This window comes from Hesperophylax consimilis, chromosome 5, assembly GCF_061612785.1.
Source record: "Hesperophylax consimilis isolate HC1 chromosome 5, BYU_Hcon_1.0, whole genome shotgun sequence".
Taxonomy (NCBI): Eukaryota; Metazoa; Arthropoda; class Insecta; order Trichoptera; family Limnephilidae; genus Hesperophylax; species Hesperophylax consimilis.
This window is the reverse complement of record NC_142840.1, coordinates 5782899-5804401: the sequence shown is the minus strand read 5'-3', so window position 1 is coordinate 5804401 and position 21503 is coordinate 5782899. Positions and strand designations below refer to the sequence as shown.

At 33.2% G+C, this 21503-nt stretch overlaps 1 pseudogene; it reads left to right on the top strand.

Annotated features, from left to right (window-relative positions):
- The first annotated feature begins 751 nt into the window (after positions 1-751).
- On the top strand, positions 752-3755 carry LOC149423451 (organic cation transporter protein-like; annotated as a pseudogene).
- Positions 3756-21503: the final 17748 nt, after the last annotated feature.

Genomic DNA, 21503 nt, shown 5'->3' with positions numbered 1-21503 from the left:
TTCTAAAACTTTGTTAAATAAATAATGGTACGCCAGCAAATTTTTTTTTGTTTCTATGGTTTATTATTTGTCATGAAGTGACGAATAATTTACGTCGAATCATTGTGACCCTAGACAGGGTCGTACGTAATGAAAATTCGACCAATTAGAGGACTCCCTGGCGTCTTTTTATTTATGTGCCGAACGTTCACCAAGTTTTGTACAAACGTTGGCAAGTGCAAACTCATCTAGATTGTAATTAAGGGTAAGCACTCAAAAATACAAATATGCAAATTTCTAATATAAACCGAAGCAATATGTACTAATACAGGTTAGTGATTTGTCTACAAATTCTATTTGAGTACAATTGACTTTCTAGTGAAATAAAATCTTAAACTTCCCATCTTTTAAGTGTCGATTAAAAAAAACAAACATTTTAAGCTTCAAATACGCCATTCTTGTTTACATGCAGAATGGACTCGATATTATGTGCTATTTTACAATGAAAATATAATAATGACATTAAAAAACTAATTGACCATCACGCCCTTTACCGCAGGGGTAGACAGAGGACGGAGGGCCAAACAACTGCCTCATTCACATTCATACATACTCTTATATTATTCTGACTCTTGACATGGCCCGACTCGAGAATCTGATTCACTTGAACGCGCCATGTCTTCCTCGGGCGTCCCCGACTTATGCTAATGACATATAATAATGACATTATTTACACAATCCCTTTATATAGTATATCAAATCATGTTTATTCATGACGATCAAAAACTTTGATCGTAAATATTCTTCGTCATTGATAATTAAAAAAAATCCAAAAATGATATAGATAGGTACCTATTTTTAACTTAATATTATAAAATTAATATATCACGTGGTAGACACCATCATCGCGGAGTTGAGCCATGGGAAATTCCACGCCATTAGCTTCTTCTTTATCGCAGTCGCTATCTTCTTTAACTCCATCACGAGTGCTATTTCCATCTTCACAGCGCGCGACCCAGAGTACATATGTGCTACATTCCAGAGTGTGACGCGGCTGAACTCGTCTTCCGGCCACTGGCTCTCGAGTGTTGTTCCCTTCGTTGACCAAACTTCTTCCAAATGTGAACATTTTTTTAAAGATAAATATTTCGGAGAGTGACCCGAATCGCAGCTTTTACGATTCGTGTCCGGTTGAGTTATACCAAAACCGTTCAATACAACAATGTGACAAAATGGGTCTACGGAACCGGGGATACCATTGTTTGATAGTTTATTATTCCATGCCAGAAATGAAAGAAAACCCTAGTAGGAACCATCAACAGCATCGGCCAATTTGTCTGCTTATCCGTCAGTGGCCTGATATCCGATAGCATAGGAAGGAGGAGTGTCATGATCTATGCTACAGTCCTTAGTGGTGTTATCGGAATGGCACAATCGTACGCGACTGACTACTGGTATTTCCTTTTCTTCGAGTTTTTGGTGAATGCCGTCGGATCCGGTGGTTCAGTGATAGCTTTGTTTTGGGGATTGAAATCATGGTTCCAGAAAAGCGAGTATACGCTAGCACAATAATGAACCTGGTATGCGGAGTCACCACGATATATGCCCATTTTGTTTATTATATTCATAAATGAAATTGTTGATATATTTACTAACATAAAAGTATTACTTTTTGCTGATGATTTGAAACTTTATAAAGAGATTAATAACATAAATGATTGCATTATATTACAAACTAATTTGAGAAATCTTTTTGAATGGTGCTCTATCAACAAACTTGCATTGAACATAAAGAAATGTCAGTTCATTAATTTTTACAGAATAAATAATCCAATATTTTTTCAATATACATTAAATGATAAAAACTTAAATTGCGTCAGTGAAATTATTGACCTAGGTATATTGTTCGATAGCAAACTAACTTTTGTGTATCATATTAATAACATTATCAATAAGGCTCTTAAGACTCTTGGATTTGTTTTGAGAATTTCAAAAGACTTCAATAATTTAGGCACATTTATCATGTTGTACAAAACCCTTGTTAAATGCCAACTAGAGTATAACTCTACATTATGGTCTCCCTTTTACAATATTCATTCCGATAATATTGAAAAGATTCAACATAAGTTATTGAAGTATATAAACTATAAATTGCATATTCCTGTAGAAAACATTGATTATAACTACTTACTAGATAAATTGTCCCTATTAAAACTTTCTGAAAGAAGAATAAACACAGATTTAATAGTACTACATAAAATACTTCATTACAAAATTGACTGTCCTGAGTTACTCCAATTAATCAGCATCCACATACCCAAAAGATCTTGCCGAAATTTACTACCCTTTTATTTTTACAACACAAGGACACTGTCTTATCAAAATTCCCCAATTCCAAGACTTCACAGTCTCGGAAATAAATACTCTGATATGGGAGATATATTTCATCTTAAAAATAATCAATATAAATATTGTTTATTTCAATTCTTTTATAGATCGAGACACAAATAGACATCTATAATTTCCGCAATATATATATTTTTATTTTTATTTTGAATATCTATTTATGTGAGACTTCTTATCATTTTTACTAATGTATCTTATTTTATTATATGCTTTTGTTGTAACATTAAATATTTTTTCTTTTTTCGTTGTATTATGTTTCCTTTATTGTTTTAATTTTGTAGAATCTATAATAACTGTGATACTCTACTATTAAACTTTGTGGTGTGTAAAAGCCCATTAGGGCGTGTAATAATAATAAATAATAATAAATAATATCTCTGGGTGTAGCGGCATGGCTCGTCCCGAACTGGAGACAATTACTTCGAGTTACTTACCTACCGTCAGTGATCATGGTTTTATCCTTATTTGCATTCCCCGAAAGTATTAGATGGTTGCTTGTTAAAGGAAGGCGTAGAGAAGCAGGAAATGTAATTAAGAAGGCGGCTAAAATGAATAAAATCACACTTTCTGAGAAAGTTTCTAAATATTTGGAACACATTACCGCTGAAAATGGTTTGCTCGGCGAAAGATCAAATTCGCTTGAGGCTACTAAAGTGAGCAAGAAACTGCCATTGAAATCAGTTTTGAGATCTCGATCCTTGTTAATAAGACTCAGTATATGTGCGTGCTGTTGGATGACAAATGCTTTTGTATACTACGGGCTCTCGTTAAACGCCGTGTCAATAATGGGGAATGATAAAAACCCGTATCTGAATTTTATCCTCGTATCTTTGGTGGAGTTACCCGCTCAGGGGATCGTCGTGTTTATGCTGGACACCGCGGGGCGCCGTCTTTGTCTGTGTTCTTCCCTCATCGGCAGCGCTCTCTCCTGCTTCGCCTTCATCCTCATCCCTTCTGGCCAGGAACAGTTCAGCCTCGTGGCCTACCTCTTCGGGAAGCTGTTCATCACGGTGTCCTTCAACGTCGTGTACATCTACACCGCCGAGCTATTTCCCACAAGCTTGCGGCACTCTATTCTGGCGTGTTGTTCAATGTTGGGCAGATTTGGCAGCATGCTCGCCCCTCAAACGCCACTGCTGGAAATATATTTTAGAGAACTTCCCATGATATTGTTCGGAATAACCGCCATTCTCTCCGGGCTATCGATATTAGCGTTTCCAAAAACTCTGCATATCAAACTTCCCGATACCATCAAAGAGGCGGAAAATATTGGAACAGCGAGAGCGAAACCCAGGGTTTTTACAGACAAGTTTAGAAGTGTTGAAGAAGAAGACAATTTAAATAATGTTACCGAAGATATTATATCCTAAGCTGTAAATATATTAAATTTATTCTTTCGAAATGCAAAACAATTGACTGAATTTTGTTAATTTAGAATAATTAAATCAAATTAAGTGTATACACCACCTTTTTATTTATGTACTCCCTACAGAAAGCATTATTTAGTATTTTTTTAAATACCTTTCCACATCATCATAGATATATGTTGCCCCTATAGAGGTAGAAATCATTAAGTACACTTTTTAAAGAAAATAAAATAAAACAACAAATTAACAAATGTGCTGGCAATTACTAACCACGAATGTAGGTATTGTTACAGAATGCAATTACTTTGTGTGGTTACACTACCTCGACATGTTGATGAAACGTTTTTTAAGCCCTGTTGAAGGCATATTTGTGTTTTTGTATTGACAATTTTAATGAACCAGGTTGTTAATTTTTTATCGTTATTTAGTGGGCAGCTGTGAAGAGGATTTGAAATGGTTCCTGGAAAAACTCCACAGACGACCCTGAAGTTGGGGCAGTAATACTAGATTTCGACATAAATGTCAACTATTTGAAAATTAGCAAAGCGCTGTCGATTTTAGAACGTCCGTATGTTTTATTTATCGTCGGGGCAACTGACACAAAAATACCAGTGCCAAATCGACCTAATTTTGTAGGTACGTGTAAACACTTAAAAATAATACATTTTATCCAAACTTCTCGGGACATAAGTAATGATTGGCAAATTGGACCATGTTATGCAGATATTTTGATTTATTATCTCGCCTTTGAATTTCGGAGACTGATACAGAGAAAATATCTCTGTGTTAGATGGTAGAAGCAACATTTTCTTTAAAATAATACAATAAGGAAGCATTGTTTACCGTTAGTTTGTCAACTTCAGCATTTGTATTATTTTGTCCATAAGGTAAACAGGTTGGCATTTTATAGGTTGGATGACATCAGCAAAATTAAAAATGAAAATATAATAGAATTTACAAAATTTTAATCTTATAATATATGTTTCTTTAGTATATTATTTACTAATAATATATTAAAAAACATATATTAAAAGTAAATACACAGGAAATACACAATAAAGCGACAAATTGTAAATGAACGTTAAAAAATGGAATTCATGTGATTTCATAGAATTTTTTATTTTTAATAATATAATTTAACCATCTTGGATGGATTATCTTGCGAAATTGTTTTTTTTTTCTAGTTCAATGCCGAATACATCCATTAATTTTTCTGCTGCGTGTTTATGAAATGTAAATAATATTTATTTAAAAAATGCTGAAAGTCCTGAACCCACGTGCAGGATTTAAAAAAATGTATAAATTGGTTGTGTGTTAGGACAAAATTCTCCAAAACAGATTGTGTTGATCTTCGGCAAGTGAAAATATCACTATCGATCAATAGAAGTAGGTTTCAATTTTGCAAATTGTGGGTTGGATGGTTTCTGCGTAACACTATCCAATTCAGATATCTACACTGAAATCATCAATAATTATTATTTTATACATTTTTCAATGATTTTCCGTGGAATTTAAATGCAACGTCATTGAATTATAAACTATCATTTACCGCATTCCCCTGTCTGTTAGTTTTTCATCCTCAAATATATATCTCGTAGTGTTTGAACAAAGTATTGGCGCATTGCCAGTGAGTGTCTACTAAGCCTCGATGCAAAGGGCTACCCCATCAAAACCATGATTTTAACAATCCCAATTTAAAAAAAATACCTCACTTATTTTAATGAGAAATGGATATTTAGTCTCCCCTCCCACCTTTTTATAATTCACGTGCTTGACTCCTCAGATTTTACATTCTGTGTTCTAGAAGGGGACTTGAGACCCCATGTATTTTTTATTGTCCCTCTCTAACAGTGGCGGATCGCGACTTTTAGTGTAATTAGAGTGCTAAGTTTGAAAAATTCGACATTAGTGATGTTCTTTAGTACAAAACGATTTTTTAAAATTAAATTTTTATGAGTGCGCCGCACGGATTTCCTGAAAGCCTTTATAAAAAAAACGAATTTTGGAAAAAAAAGAAGAACGTTTACAGTTACAACATCAATAATGTAATTTTTTTTATATTAGCACTCTAGTACACTTAATAGTGACGAAACGCCACTGCTCTGAAATAAATCAGGCCTCTAAAATAGCCTCCCAACATTGTTCAACACCTCATCTTTTCAAAGTCTGAACTCGACTCCAATCTTTAATGTAATTATGAAATTAGCTCTTTAAAATTAAATTAATATATAAATTCATCTTCCCTCTTCAGATAGCCAGAAAAATTGAAAATAAATCCAGTAATTTCTCTTATTTCGTAAGTATTAAATATTTTTTTCGGATTATTAAATTTTTTTTCCGACTTTATGTTCTTGTTAAATCTTCCCCACAGGAAAAACTAAACCCTTTCACACACTTTTTCCAAAAATGATCATCTAGTCAATCCACATTATACAAGTGCATTATATAAGCATAATGAATACAAAACAATACAATAACAACACGTCAAATCACCAGAGATCAAATGGGAAAATAATTCACGGACTCCTGATATTTTCATATCAGAGGGTTCGGTTCAGTAGAACTCCTAACTGGACCTATAAATTCTACTGATCCCTCAGTATAAACATTTAAAAAGAAAAATTATTTTTTTATCGATATTATTGAAGATAGAACTATTATTATTGCCCTTCTAGTATTGTTTATTGTTTTTGAAAATGCCTTATATCCGTTTATTATCATTTACCCCATTTTACTCCCTGCTTTGCCTTTCTTTTCTTTGTTTACAAATCCATCAAATAAATTTTCACGTTCAATTATCCGGTTACTCGTTACGAAATATGAGATCTACGGACCCCCACATATCTATTGCCGTTTTAACCACATTGAATAATTTCGTATTAATTAATCTTCATCATATCATGTGATGATCGACAAATCAACCATCAGAACAATTTTGTAGTTCGTCTCTATTAATCGCCGATTTTAGCTTTTGATCAAATTATCGTCATAGTTGTCAAATGTGACAGAGTTTGAACCATTCTGAGCTTAATTTAGCTAATAATTGTTTTGTTTACAGGCCCAGGACCATTTGTGAAAATTATTTCCGAACTCTCAGGTCGGCAGCCAATGATAATGTGAAAACCAAGTCTGTACTTAAAAATGCTTATCAATAGACTTATTAAAATATCAGACCCTTAAAGAACTCTAATAATTGGAGACAAGTGAGTTAAAATGCTTTATTTTAATCTAACTGTTTTTGCAGTTAATAAAATATACTAAGTGTGAATACTTTACGACACTAAAAACTGTTGTTTTACAGAATTTTAACAGTTGATTCAATTTCAAAGCTAATTTTCAAGTTCTGTATAGTTTCTATTCAATCTTGGCTATTATATCAGTTGTTGAAATAGTAACAGAACTTCAAAAGCTTGCGCAGAACTTGAAAATTAATTTTTAACTTTGATGAATTGTTGAACTCCTGCGAAACAACCGGTTTTAAGTTCTAAGCTGTACATTGCAAATAATCATCTCATTCCCCTCACCACTATTTTCAACTTTGGAACACTTAGGACGGGTTGTTTCGGAGGATTTGAACAATTCATCAAATTTCAATGTTGATTTCCGGGTTCTGTGAAAGTCCTATTCAAGTTCTGTTATTATATCAGCATAGGGTAGTTGCTTGACAAAACTGAAATAAAAACAGAACTTGAAAAAATCTTTCACAGAACCTTAAAATTAACTTTGAAATTCGAAGAATTGTTCAAATTCTCCGAAACAACCCGTCCTTACTAACACTAACTTTAAATTATACAATCATATCATCGTGTTTTCCATACTTTGTTGAATAGTTAAATATACTAAATATACTGGTTTCCTAAATTATAAACAATGATTTATTATTATTTATCATGTACCGATAAAATGCTAGATTTCTTTTGAGATATTTTATGTCAAGCATATTAATAGTGTTTATTTTATTTTTACGAACATTCTTAGTTTAAAAAAAAAGAAATTAATGTCTCTTTATACCTATCCTTCCTTTGTTTAATTTTATTTTTATTTTCCTTTTTATAATGTACAAAAAAAGTATGCCATTGTCCCACTAGCTCTAGACCGTTGGGATTTAATTATATCTAATTATTAAAGACAATATATAGTATTTTATTAATTGTTATTAACTTTAATTTGTAGAACTCCATTTTATTTATTTATTTTTTTATTTATTTTTTTATATATACAATAATATTATTATTGGGTTTATAAAAACAGTTTATTTTTAAACAAGTTCTGCTGTGTAATTATTATTACGCGTGACAGCTGTTTCGCCCTCTAAAGGCATTATCAAACTGTGGGTAGCCCACTTACAGACGATACATTTATATTATTTCTAGGTAGGTATTTTAATTTCAATTACTGATTTCTTAATTGATTTCTGTGTAAAAATGTTAGAAATTATTGATGGTTATTGCCCTAGTAAAGTTTCCCCAATTAGTGTAATGGTTAAATTTGACTGAATGTCTTAATGTTAGTTATTCCCAAACGATGACTCATAGGGTTATTTTAATAATATAATTAAGTACTTCAATGTGCACTCGTATTTGCACTAGGTTTGAAGATATCTAGTAGGGGTGAACGAATTATATTGGTTTGTTCATTAATTAGAATAGCTTTCGGATTATTAGAATTTTTGTTAATTTCTAACTGCTCTAAAAGATTCAGTTTACGGCTTTTATTTTTTTTCCCTCAAAGAAAAAATAATTAATAATAATAAACACAAAAATAACCTTAAATTAATTTACCCAGCGACTAATAATAAGACGAATAATAAATTCGGGTGTTTAGAATTCATCGGACAGACATCTAATAATATTGCCAAAGTCCTCAAAAATGTGGCTTAGATATTGCCTTCCGCACAAATAACAACTTAGGATCATCTCTTAAAAACTCAAAAAGTAAGGTACTCAAATTACAAAATAGTGGCATTTATAAACTCCAGTGTGACGAATGCAACGCTGTTTATGTTGGACAAACGGGCCGGTCCTTTAACACTAGGTTCAAAGAACATATAAGATCTTTTAAAAATAATAATAAAATACAATCTCAATTTGCCAAACATCTCCTAGATGAAAATCACTCACTTAATGATAATAATAAACCAACTCCGTTACACGTACAAAATAAAGGCCGTAAACTGAATCTTTTAGAGCAGTTAGAAATTAACAAAAATTCTAATAATCCGAAAGCTATTCTAATTAATGAACAAACCAATATAATTCGTTCACCCCTACTAGATATCTTCAAACCTAGTGCAAATACGAGTGCACATTGAAGTACTTAATTATACTATTAAAATAAGCCTATGAGTCATCGTTTGGGAATAACTAACATTAAGACATTCAGTCAAATTTAAACATTACACTAATTGGGGAAACTTTACTAGGGCAATAACCATCAATAATTTCTAACATTTTTACACAGAAATCAATTAAGAAATCAGTAATTGAAATTAAAATACCTACCTAGAAATAATATAAATGTATCGTCTGTAAGTGGGCTACCCACAGTTTGATAATGCCTTTAGAGGGCGAAACAGCTGTCACGCGTAATAATAATTACACAGCAGAACTTGTTTAAAAATAAACTGTTTTTATAAACCCAATAATAATATTATTGTATATATAAAAAAATAAATAAAAAAATATATACAATATATAGTATTAAAATTTGAGGTTTTACTCATTAAGACCTTGAGGTGATTTTCCACAGAAACTGCGCTATATAAATCATCCAAATATTATTATTTTATTAAGTTTTTACAAAATACAATAATGAATTAATATAATTTTCTAATTGGTCGCTACTCTGGAGGGTACTCTAAGAAATATCTTTATTAAAGTTTTTAATAAAAAAAAATCTTCTTCTAGCAGCCATGCGACTTTTTCTATCCTGTGATAGCTACTCGTATTAAAAAGATTGCCACAAAAGTTTCACTAATGGCCAACAATTCTATAAATGTCGAACGCCCATATATTTATGATGTTGTGTATGCGGCCGTAAAGCCACTTTATTAGCCCTTGTTTTACGGGACATTTATCCAACAAACGAGCTCAGTGTACAGTTTTTTTAGATTACGAAATTTATTGTTAAATAATCTAAAATCGTTAAAAAAGCGTGTTTGAAGGTATGTTTTCTCTCCAGGCTGTGAGTTTATTGTCTGTAGGTGATACCGTAATTATCTTTAAATTTGTATATTTTATATTTTACCGGTAAATCAGAACATTTATTTTACCAAAATGGTTTTGTTCGAAATTTGATCTAAACTTACCAAAAAACTTTAACTTATTAGTGTTGGTACATCCTCAAGTTTACCACAGTGATGAAAGCTTGTCAACGCTTTTATTTTGAACTTCAACACTATCATTTCGGTATATGCTAGAATTTTGATAAAATACAAATGTTACCAATATTCGAACTACCTGATGTGGTGATTTTTCGTTTGTGGTGAACTCGATCACCAAGTAAAACATCTGTGTTTATAAGTACCTAGTAATAATTTCTCTTATCGGTATAATATGGAGGACTCAGCACGCGTAAACCACCCAGTGAGGCCAAAATTACAAAATTTTAATAAGAAATATAAATTATTGTACCAAAAAAAGTAAACAGTTGTTATTTGCATTGGGATACAAGTTGCAATCTCAGAAAGTGTAAGAACCATGGACCTAAAAAGCCCTTCTTAGGTCCATGATAAGAACCGTGTATGAATGAGATAGCATAATTGTGGATATTCTCTCGTCTTTTACATTATAACCTTCCGAGACAGTAACTTGTGTCCCATTGCGAACATAACAATATATAATATGATATAACACTTTATATTATTCCGACACGAATATGTTTTATTACATCAACAGGGATATTATTTAGTTGGTGAACGAGCTCATCACAAACGAAGAATCACCACACTAGGTAGTTCGAATATTGGTAACTCTTGTATTTTTCGGTAAATACTAGCATAGTATACAGAAATGATAATGTAAAAGTACAAAATAGAAGCATTGACAAACTTTTATCATAGTGGTAAACTCCAGGATGTAAAGACAAAACCAGAAAAGATTATTCATTACTACCCATCATCAGAAATAGTTTACTTTATTAATTTATTTATTTTTTTAATATTTGATCAGCTTCTGATTGAATTTTAATCTCATCTAAATGTATTAATATTTCACTGCTATTAAACATAAACATATTTTTTAGAAATATTAAAATGATCAAAATTATTCGTTGGTTTATTTTAGATTGGATAACGACATGGTATTTGGTCATCTATGTGGCTTCCAAAAACTTCTCGTACTGACTGGTGATTCAGTTATGGAGGATGTTTTAGCAGCTAAGGATGTTGAACACCGTCCCGATTTCCTGATAGAAACCCTGGGCCATATGAAAGATGTCTTCGAAAATGCCAAACTGCTTTAATAATTCTAAACTAAATATTTGAAGTAACTCTGAGGTTGGGATGTTTCAAACGACCATATATTCTTAAATTTCGATTCGCGTTACATTTTAGATTAAGTCAATATTGTGATCAGCTGCATAACATTATTACTGACAAGGTGAATGTAGCTATAAGGACCACGTTGTTATGCTGATCATTCTCGATGCAATGCTCATCAAGGGCGTAGCTATAGCATTCACATGGTGGGGTGGGGGTAGGGTGTGTGAGGAAGAGAGGTGGAAATTTTTTTGGTATCTCCTTTTTCTATTCCTAAAATAATATATACATAATATTGTGAACATATTTTTATAAGTATAAATTATATTCTTACAGAAACCGTTACAACTTTTTAAAAATACACCCATTCTTTCTCCATTCATCAGACTATCAGTCATTTCATCATATATTTTTAGTCCTCTATACTACATTAATCCGTTCTGTGACTCTTTTTTTCTCATAGGTGGCAATTCTAATTCTATTTACGTTTCTTGTTCCGAAATATATGTATATTTTTACTAAAAAACTATTTAATCCTTAAAGTATTTTGGCAACAGGTTAGTCATAATTTTATGTATAAAAATGTATGCCTTATACAGCATTCTTTTTTATTGGAATCCAATTTAGTTTGTTTCGGTTTTCTTCACTGGCCAAATATAAGATCAGCAGGCAAGCAATCTGTTGTGTTCCCACAAACAGTTTTCCAACTCGTCGTGGAAAGAGATTTTAAATAAGAGGTTCTTTGTGTTAAATCGGGGATTTATTAATACTTCGCGTATTATAATGGTAACTCGACAGTCGACCTAACTTGGCTAAAAGAGATCTGAAAACACCCAGTTTGTCTGGGAGCATTCTAACTGGTCCTAGCGACTACTGGCTACTAGCTGCCATCTTGCGGACTTCCAAGCAAGCTCTATGCACTGCCCTCTATGAGTGCATCTGTGAAGCTCTTACTTCCCAACACAATCTAAATGTAGAGCAACTATAGTTTTAGAAATGATTTCTGTGGTGTTTCTAAGTTTATTTCTTAATTTTCTAAGAATAAATACATTTTTGATACCTTTTTCAGTACATGTTCAAAACTTTCTATGAAGGTTTAGAATCTAATATTAAACACTAATATTATACACTAATATGTATTTGAATTAATTAAAATATGTTATAAATAATTACGAGTTTATTCCGGAATGTAGGGAGGTTTGTGCAATCCCACACATCCCATAAAACGTATATAATAATAAAACAAAAATATAACAATGATTACTTTTTGGATTATTACTTGTTAAATTTAACCCTAAGTTCAAGCCTGTGACAGACCACGCTATATTTTCTTGGCTTGGTCTATTTAAGCCATGATGCGTATAGCGTAATGCGTCGCCAACTAAGCGTTTTATTGCCTTTCCATAAATTTAGTTTTGTTTCCGTTCATTCAACTAGTTTATTGTCAGCCATTTTGCTATATTTTGTAGGACTTCATTTATTTTATTTATTGCGTCTATGTATTATTTAGTTGACTTATTTATATAATCCTGATGAAGTTGGGTGCAAGGGAAACATGTCCAACGTCTAAGATGTTAATAAACAATGGTGTTAAAACAAAATGTGTTTTTTTTTTAAGTGAAACTTTTTACGCGCGTTATGCATTTTCGAGGACCGGAGTAAAACCAATTCATGACCGTCACGAAAAACCGTGATCATTTCGCTATAGGAGCCTAGCTAATATTATATACCTAGTTTAGGTCACTTTCCAAACTCAGCTTCGCGGTCTAGAGGCAGAGCGCCCAACTCTTGTCGTGAAGAACCGAGGTTCGATCCCCGCTTTAAGTATTTTTTTTTCTTTTTGTGATTTTTTTAATACGAGGAAAAGTGATAAAATGCTCTCGTGCTGCGACTTTGTCAGGCATACATATAAGAAGATATCTACATGATTGTTGTCAAAAATGCACATTTATATTTTTTTATTGAGTAATTTATTTTTAGAGTTTTTGCGATCGAACCTTCTAATTCTGTTTGAAACGATCGATTGAAGGAAGCAAATTTTGTATCGTAATATAATATCATATACAAACTCCGTTATAAAAATAAGTGCGGGACAAGTCAATTGAGGAGTACACGATGTATACGCGGTTCTCGTCGCGCGAGATACCTCTCCTCGCGGTCTAGAGGCAGAGCGTTCGACACTCGTTATGCAGGACCCGGGTTCGAATCCCATATTTTTATAACTTTTAATTTTTTTTTATCAAATGCTACTTATAAATATGTCAATATTAGGAATCTAGTTAAACGTTCATTTGTTAACAACACGCTTATAAATAAATTTATGCTTTTTAAAACTATAATGTACAGCATTCTGAATAATAATAATATGAAATGAAAAGAGAGAGAGAAGAATACTAAAAGTTTCACTTTCATCGTGCGTAGGCTTGCCACACACTGTATTTTTTTCATACAACTTTCAAAGAATGTATAGTACCAACCTGTGATTGCATTTGCATTGCATTTCACAGCATCTGTGGTATACATCTGGGGGCCTCAATGGTCGAGGGATAAGGCTTTCCACTACCAAGCTGGAGGTGTCGGGTTCAAATCCCGGCGTGAGCAATTACATTTTACTAGATGAATTTGTGTTATTTCACAAATTACTCATAAAAAATATGCCAAAAGAAGTGAAGCTAGCAGTTCAAAATCAAGTGCTGGTAGAGGAAGGATGAAAGTAGACTGAATGCTGTAGAAATGAGATCCCTGAGGCGTATGTATTGTAAAATCGTATAAGAAATATGAAGATCCACAATGTATGCAAGGCTGACGTAAGCGTAATGAGTACGATTAAGAAAGGGACCCTCAGATGGTTTTGGCGTGTAGAGCAAATGAATGATAGGAAGAAAGAAGAATAAGTAAAATGTATGATGCAAATGTGAATGGTAGAAAAAGGTGAGCACGTCCGAGGAAGACATGGCACGGCTATAGTCTCACTATCTCCAGATGAATATCCACATAAAAATCGATAATAAGTAATTAATTATTTCAACTCTGTATTTGAAATGTGTATTATTTTTTGAATATCTTACAATGAATCGCGACAAGTAAAGTCAGGTTTAGTAACAAGGTCTGCACTTTTGTTGTTTTTCAGAAAAGGTTCTTTATCAGATAACCAGATTGATGGGTACGCGCTAGTAATGTAATAAACATAAGTAATTTTGAATACACAGAAATTCTGTAATTAGTATTCTTCAATTTCAACATAAAGGAAATGCTTGGCTTAAGCCCCCGCATTCCGAATTTTTACAAATTTCCTTTGAATGCTTAAGCTCTCAAAAAATATATGTTATTTCTTAAGATAATATCCACACATTTGTCGAGCCCTAACGGTATTTATAAGAAATTCTCTTAAATATTTATTTCTCTTAAGGCGATGCACTACGTAGTAATATAAAATCATGTGTTTGGGTTTGAAAATTTTTTGGCCTAGAAATGTTTCAGATGCTTTAATTAAATACTGCAAGCAGAATACATCCTGGCCTTTGAAATAATCGAGTATTTTTTAGATAAGTCTTTTTATAAGCCTAGATAAAATAATGTATAGGCCTATGAAAACTGCTTTAAAATTCGAAATCTTCTACTTACGAACCCATTTTCGGTTAAGGTTTTACTGTATAATGTGGCAAATTGAGTTATTTATAAAATGATCGAAAAACATTTAAATATATCGTCGCATTAATTCGTAGACTGCGTAACTCCAAATTTTTCGAAAATACGTTTTTAATGCCATCTGGTGTTAAAATTAGACCCGCATCGACTAGTAAAACTCGAAAATTTAAAAAAAAATTAACCTTTTAGATAAACACAAATTAGAAAACTGCGTAAAATTATGGTGCCATTTTTACTCGCGAATACTTCGTAACTCCTTAATTCAGTATTGGCCGGTGAGCCGTGCACGCTTGTTGTGTTTTTGACTGAGGAAATTTATTTACGGTGTAATAGTTTTACCGTGAAATAAACTGAGATAAGTTGATTAATCAATTTTGAACATTTTATAACCTTAATTTTAATTGTGAAGTCACGAATAGTGTTTTGTATCTGTAGTCTAAACTGACGTCTTCTGCACCGTGTGACGCTCTGCCGTAGCTCTCTTGTTTTATGTGCCTCTGCGGTTTCGTAAATACCTAATAGGTTCTTGTTCTGTGATTATCTCTTCTTCAAGGTCACCATCTCTTTGCAAGTGGATCTCCTCCTGATGCATATCCGGATCCGGTTCTTCACTGTCCTCTTCAAACAAACCCAAAATATTTACGGTGGAACGTGCGGCAATTCCATCTCGTCTCTCCTCAGACACAGTCCGTTCTCTGTCAGGCATCTTCCGCGGGTCAAGCACATGTCTTGGTATGCCATCTACTTCGATGCTGTTGACTGAAGTAAGTCCTGTCACCCTTCCATGCACGATGTGCATCTCCCATCTACTGGTTTAACCGCAAGAAGATCGCCCACTTAGAGCTCAGTCAATACTTCCTCTTCTATATTCACTTGCGCAGAAGGGTGTCTCCACGAGTGTGAAGTGTGAACTATACTAGACAGCGCAATACCTCGATCGTCCTGACTTTTTGCAGCCAAAGATTGTACCGAAACACTGCCTGCAGGGGATCGCTTCCACTTCTGGCTGCAGTTCTCTTTATTGTTTGATGATGTCGTTCAACTATACCGTTTCCAGCTGGTCGGTATGCCGCGCAAAATCTTTGACGAACATTCCATCTCTTACACTTATCTGTAACACTGTAGGAACAAAATGCAGTACCATTGTCCATGAGAACTACTTTGGGCGGGCCTCTTTCCCGAAACACTTCTTCCAAATGTCTGATAATCGAAGCTGCATTATCTGACTCGATTTCCCGCCACACGGCAAATCTACTTGGACCGCAATTGATAAATGTGAGTAAACATTTCCTACCGAAATGAGTAACATCAACTGCCAAGCGACTACAGGTTGTCACAACATTACGATTACCCGCTTCATGGGATGATGGTGGAGGGTCAATTGTCCTGCATTGTACGCAGGAACGCACGCGTCTATCGACGTCCTTTCTTCTCGCCTCGGGATCGACCAGCCGGGCAAGATGAAGCGTTCACTTTACTCCAAAGTGATGCTGAGCATGAAGAGTTTCTACGCTTAAAGCACATGTTTGCTCACCAGTTCCACTTTCAAGTCTCTCCCACCTATCTTCACACTCTGAGGAGTCTCTTTCACAACGTTTCCTGTAATGGCTACTCTTTGCCCGGGTCTTGCAAACCCTAGTAAGTACATCAGTTTTATTTCTACAGGACAACAAGGGTGATCGACAATTTCAGATCAAATTCTTCTACAATCTCCTTCATCAACTCCAAGCGTCACTTAACGATCATCTCTGACACGACTACTCCCGGTCAGTGTAGATCTCACCCAGCACAAAACCGTCGCCGAATCTGTAATGATCTCCAGAGTTTGAAGATTTCACTTGAGAGTCAGATTTAATCCCTTAAGGAAGGAAAAGTACCAGCATTTACAAGACTTAAAACAGACATTAGAAAAGGATTACCACTCCTTTAACGATAACCTTCCGCATCATTAAAATCATTAAAATGCATCTAAATAGACTGCCTCGACATACACATACATTGTTGTGTTTTATTTTGTAAATGTAAAATTCCTATCTCCCAAATTTTCCGCTAGGTTGTTCATAAAACTGTTCGCAGAAAAGTATGTATCTTTTGTAAAATGCGTATCTCCATTCTCGGTTTTCACGTAAACTTCGTTACTCCGATTTGAAATAGAAAGCCTTAACTTACAAAAGTTTAATGATTGAAAATAAATTTCCAAATATATTATATGTTCGAAACATAAATAAAAAGAATAAGCCGTCTTTCATTTTTTTTCACTACGAGGTTTTTTGTGCCTCCTGTAAAATTTTACATTTGGGAGTTACGCATTCTACGAATTAATGCGACGATATATGCCTGAACATCCACAAAATTAAATAAAAGACACTTTTTGCCCATGTTTTTTTCTTGCATAAATCGAAACAGGTGGATGGTGTGAAGCGGAAATTTAAGCCTTATCGCCATCAACGTAAAATGTGTTATTGATAGCGGCTCGATTCAAAATATTACACGACGTAGTGCATTGCCTTAATTTTTATATGCTTATTTTATTCTCGGCTTAAATTTTTTTAGGTAAGAAAAAAATTATATTATTTGTTTCAATGCTACTTTAGATATTTGTACTTGAGAGATTTTTGCTCTATTTTCAATAGGTCACGTTTTATTAAGGCGATGCCAAACGTAGTAATGCAAAATCATGTGTTTTTGGTTTGAAAATTTGGTCGCCTAGAAATGTTTCAGATGCTATTAAAAATACTGTGAGTAGAGTACATCTTGGCCTTTGAAATAATCGAGTATTTTTTAGATAAATCTATTTATAAGCCCAGAAAAAAATAATGTAAAGACCTATGAAAACTGCTTTAAAGTTCAAAATCTCTTACTTACGAACCCATTTTTGGTTATGATTTTATTGTATAATGTGGCAAATTAAGTTATTTATAAAATGATCGCAAAAAATTAAATATTTATGCCTGAACATCCACAAAATAAAATAAAAGGCACTTTTTGGCAATGTTTTTTTCTTGCATATATCAAAACAGGCGGATGGTGTTAAGCGGGAATTTAAACCTTACCGCCATCTATGTAAGGGTTGTTATTGATACCGGCTCAATTTAAAATATTACACGACGTAGTGCATCGCCTTAAATATTTTTGCTTTCGCGCATTAATTACATATCTCCCTTTCAAACTCATCTTTACTACGGAGCCTTTAATCACTGTTGTCATTGACAGTATTTGGTATCAGATTTATTTTATAGAACTTTTTATTCAAACAATTTTGAGTTTTAAAATCTGATTTGGAGTATTTCCATTAAATATCTTACCAACTGTGTAAAATATTAGTTGAAAAAAATATAACCACTCCCTTTTTCCATTAAGAATACTTATCACTATCATTAGATATTAATCTATTTATGTCTTGATAAGATAGTACAAGCAATGTCAATAATATATGAGATAAAAAATCATTTTTGTAGTTTACTAACAATTGTGTGACAGGAGCGTGAAGTCTCCTAACTGAACACATCTTAGTTATCGTTATTATTTCAAGAACACTTACAAATCAATTTCAAGTGTTTATTGTTTATTTGCCTTATTAAGTTAGAATATTTAAAAAAATATATTGTAAATATACATAATGTCGGTTGGCATATTTAGGTTATCTTCGAGTGATGCAAATTTAGAGTAGTTAATTTGCCAGTGAAATTCTATTTATAAACGTGAGGCGAGTTTTTTTTGGGTAAACATGGGGTCGCAGCAACGAAAAATTGAAATTTACTCAGAAGAAAGTGAGATTGATCAGGATTATGAGCTCACACACAAGGTATATATCTCTTAGGTTACATGTCTTAAAGGTATATTTTTAATGTATTCAAGAATTAAAGTGCAAGATAAGATCAGTACAAATCATTATAAAATTTTGTTTACTACTATATAAATTACTTGTTCGTGCAGCTTTTGCTTATTATTAAATAATGCATTATTTCTAATTTTGTAACAGTTGCCATTTTAAGTACTAATTCGTGGTGGAAATCCCTTTTAATGCGAATTCATGATTAAAATTTTTTATTGATTAATTCAACTTATTCATTAAATTAATTAGTTGATATAAGTTAACTAGCGGTGATTTGATCATAACTTAGTATTTAATTGCTTATTTACCCCCCGGTGGGTTTCTCCATAAAATGAATGTAAGTAATACGGTTGTGTTAACTATTTGTTGTAGTAACAATGGTAGAGCAAATTCACGGTATTGATTTACAAAAAAGGAAGGCTTAACTTAATTTTTTTCAGAAAACCCACTACCTTAAAAAAATAAAGTTTTACACCTTTTTTGTAATTTATGTTTTATATGTATAGAGAGAATCTATTGTCATAAATACTTTCTCAGTAAATAGGTTTTACCGGAAGTAAATCATTTTATACTTCTTAAAATGGGTGGGGGAAAATAGAATCATATAAATAAGTCGTCTTAACGTGGCCTAGTCACAGTTTGAAAATGGCCTCAACGCCGAAACAGCTGACTATAATAAAACAAATTAAAATATTCGCAGAATTTAATAATACCATAATGAAATTTAATTAACATCAAAATCAAAAATAAAGCAGTTAGTTTACATTGAAACACCCTCAAGCCAGGGTGTTAATGCAACATTGACACAAGTCTTATTGTGTTGTTTGGAGACAATCAACATTTGACGAAAAAACAGCAATATTGAGTTTTATAAGGGTTCAAGGGACGTGCGAGGTTAATGCAGATAATCATGATACTCAAAGTTGTATCGCTATTTTCCAAACATCAAATTTATCAATTTTTGTAACTAATGATACATTTATTTAAAACTTTTGTTGCGAAAATCGGGGGAAATTTTACAATAATTACCTACAAAAAGTAGACATTTTTTTAATCTAAATCCCACACTAACCAATAAAGAAAGTAATCTTTTATCTGGCTTGATATTATTTTAATACACAATGTAATGATATAAATTAATTTTTAGATTCCTGATAATGAAACATATACTCAGCAATTATCAGTGGACTTCGTACTGGTTTATGAAAAGTCGAAAAGCAAAAAGGAAGAAGAGAGGAACAGAAATAGAATGTACTTTGAAGAGAACTTAAAGCAGGAGGGATTGATTTTAAGCCATGATCAAGATGGTGATCAATATTATCTCCTGATACACGCACCGCACGAAGTCTTGTGCCGGTATTCTGAAATAATGAAAATTAAACTGCCAATGAAAGAGGTACCTATTAAGAATTTCCCCCATAACAAAACCAGTCACATAAAAAACTTAAAACTATTTTCGGGTTAGGAATAACCCTAAAATATTTTAAAACTTATCGCTTCAACTAAACTTAATCAAATTAACTTTATAGAGGTTAACCTATCTGTCCCTAAGAAGTATCCCATGCACTTTTAATACTCCGAAATTCAAAGAATGGGACTTCTGCCTGTCCGAACACGCCAACAGAGCGACTCAACTGCTTAAGGGTTCAATAAAATAAAGTCCATTAAAAGCGCTGAAAAGAACGCTGCTTAAAGATTGTGCATTGACCATAGACATTTTCAACGTCACTTACCTGTTCAGCAACTTTATTTTAACAAATATAGTGAAACTGCCCACGTGATCATTATACTTACATGAACCTCAAATTTCTGATTTTCTCCGTAATATATTGGTGTATAACCGTTTTATGGAGAACATAAAAAAATTGATTTCTCTCTGCTCATATCAATAAATGCTTTAAGTATAAATAATGGGGGACATGGATTTGGACATTACGGCAACAGCATAAATATATGACGTCCTCCGTAGTCGAGGGGTAAGGCTCTCGAATAGCAAACTGGAGGTCGCGGGTAAATATCTCGGCTTGCGCTTGTCAATTTTATTTGATTAATCTATGTTATTTCTCAAATTACTCATTTAAAATAATACATAGTATAATTTTAGCACGTTCCAGAGTGGAAGTTACTCTCAGTATCACCTTGGTGTAAGACTACCATTCAGAATTGAAGCGTTGCTTGAAATAGCTTTGGCCGTGTTTGGTAACCAGATTTTAATAGCCAAGTACTTCCTCACCTTTCTCTTTCCCATCTCATTCCGCTTCCCTCTACCTTCAGCCTCACAATATACCGTAATTGGGGATGCTATATTCTCACTGGTTCCAGATTGGTTGTCCAGTCCAGTTGGGACTCTTGAGCAGTTTTACTTTAAAAAACCTTTGAATTTGATCTTAGAACTATGTATATACTGCAGCCATGAGTAAAAACAGAGTATCGTCTTTAAGACTCTGAAAGAAGATGCTGTGTTTTTATTACGACGGTGGTACAGCGGCTCGTTGTAAGCGTAGTTATGATGAGACATGAAGCGAATAAATAGGTTCCGCATTTTTACCTCAACTGACCTCCAAATCTCCCAACGCAACTAAAACTACCGAATCGGGTCAACGCGCACCGCTAATCGCGTTCTAATAGTGCAACAAGTTTCAACGCGATATTAGTACCCAGTAACGCCTCTAATTGTATCTCTACGAGTTCTAATTCTACTGAAAAATCTCTGCTTCTAGTTCAACAAAAACGATATTATAGATGAGGATTATTCTTATACAGAATCGGTTATTGAAATCATTAACTATTT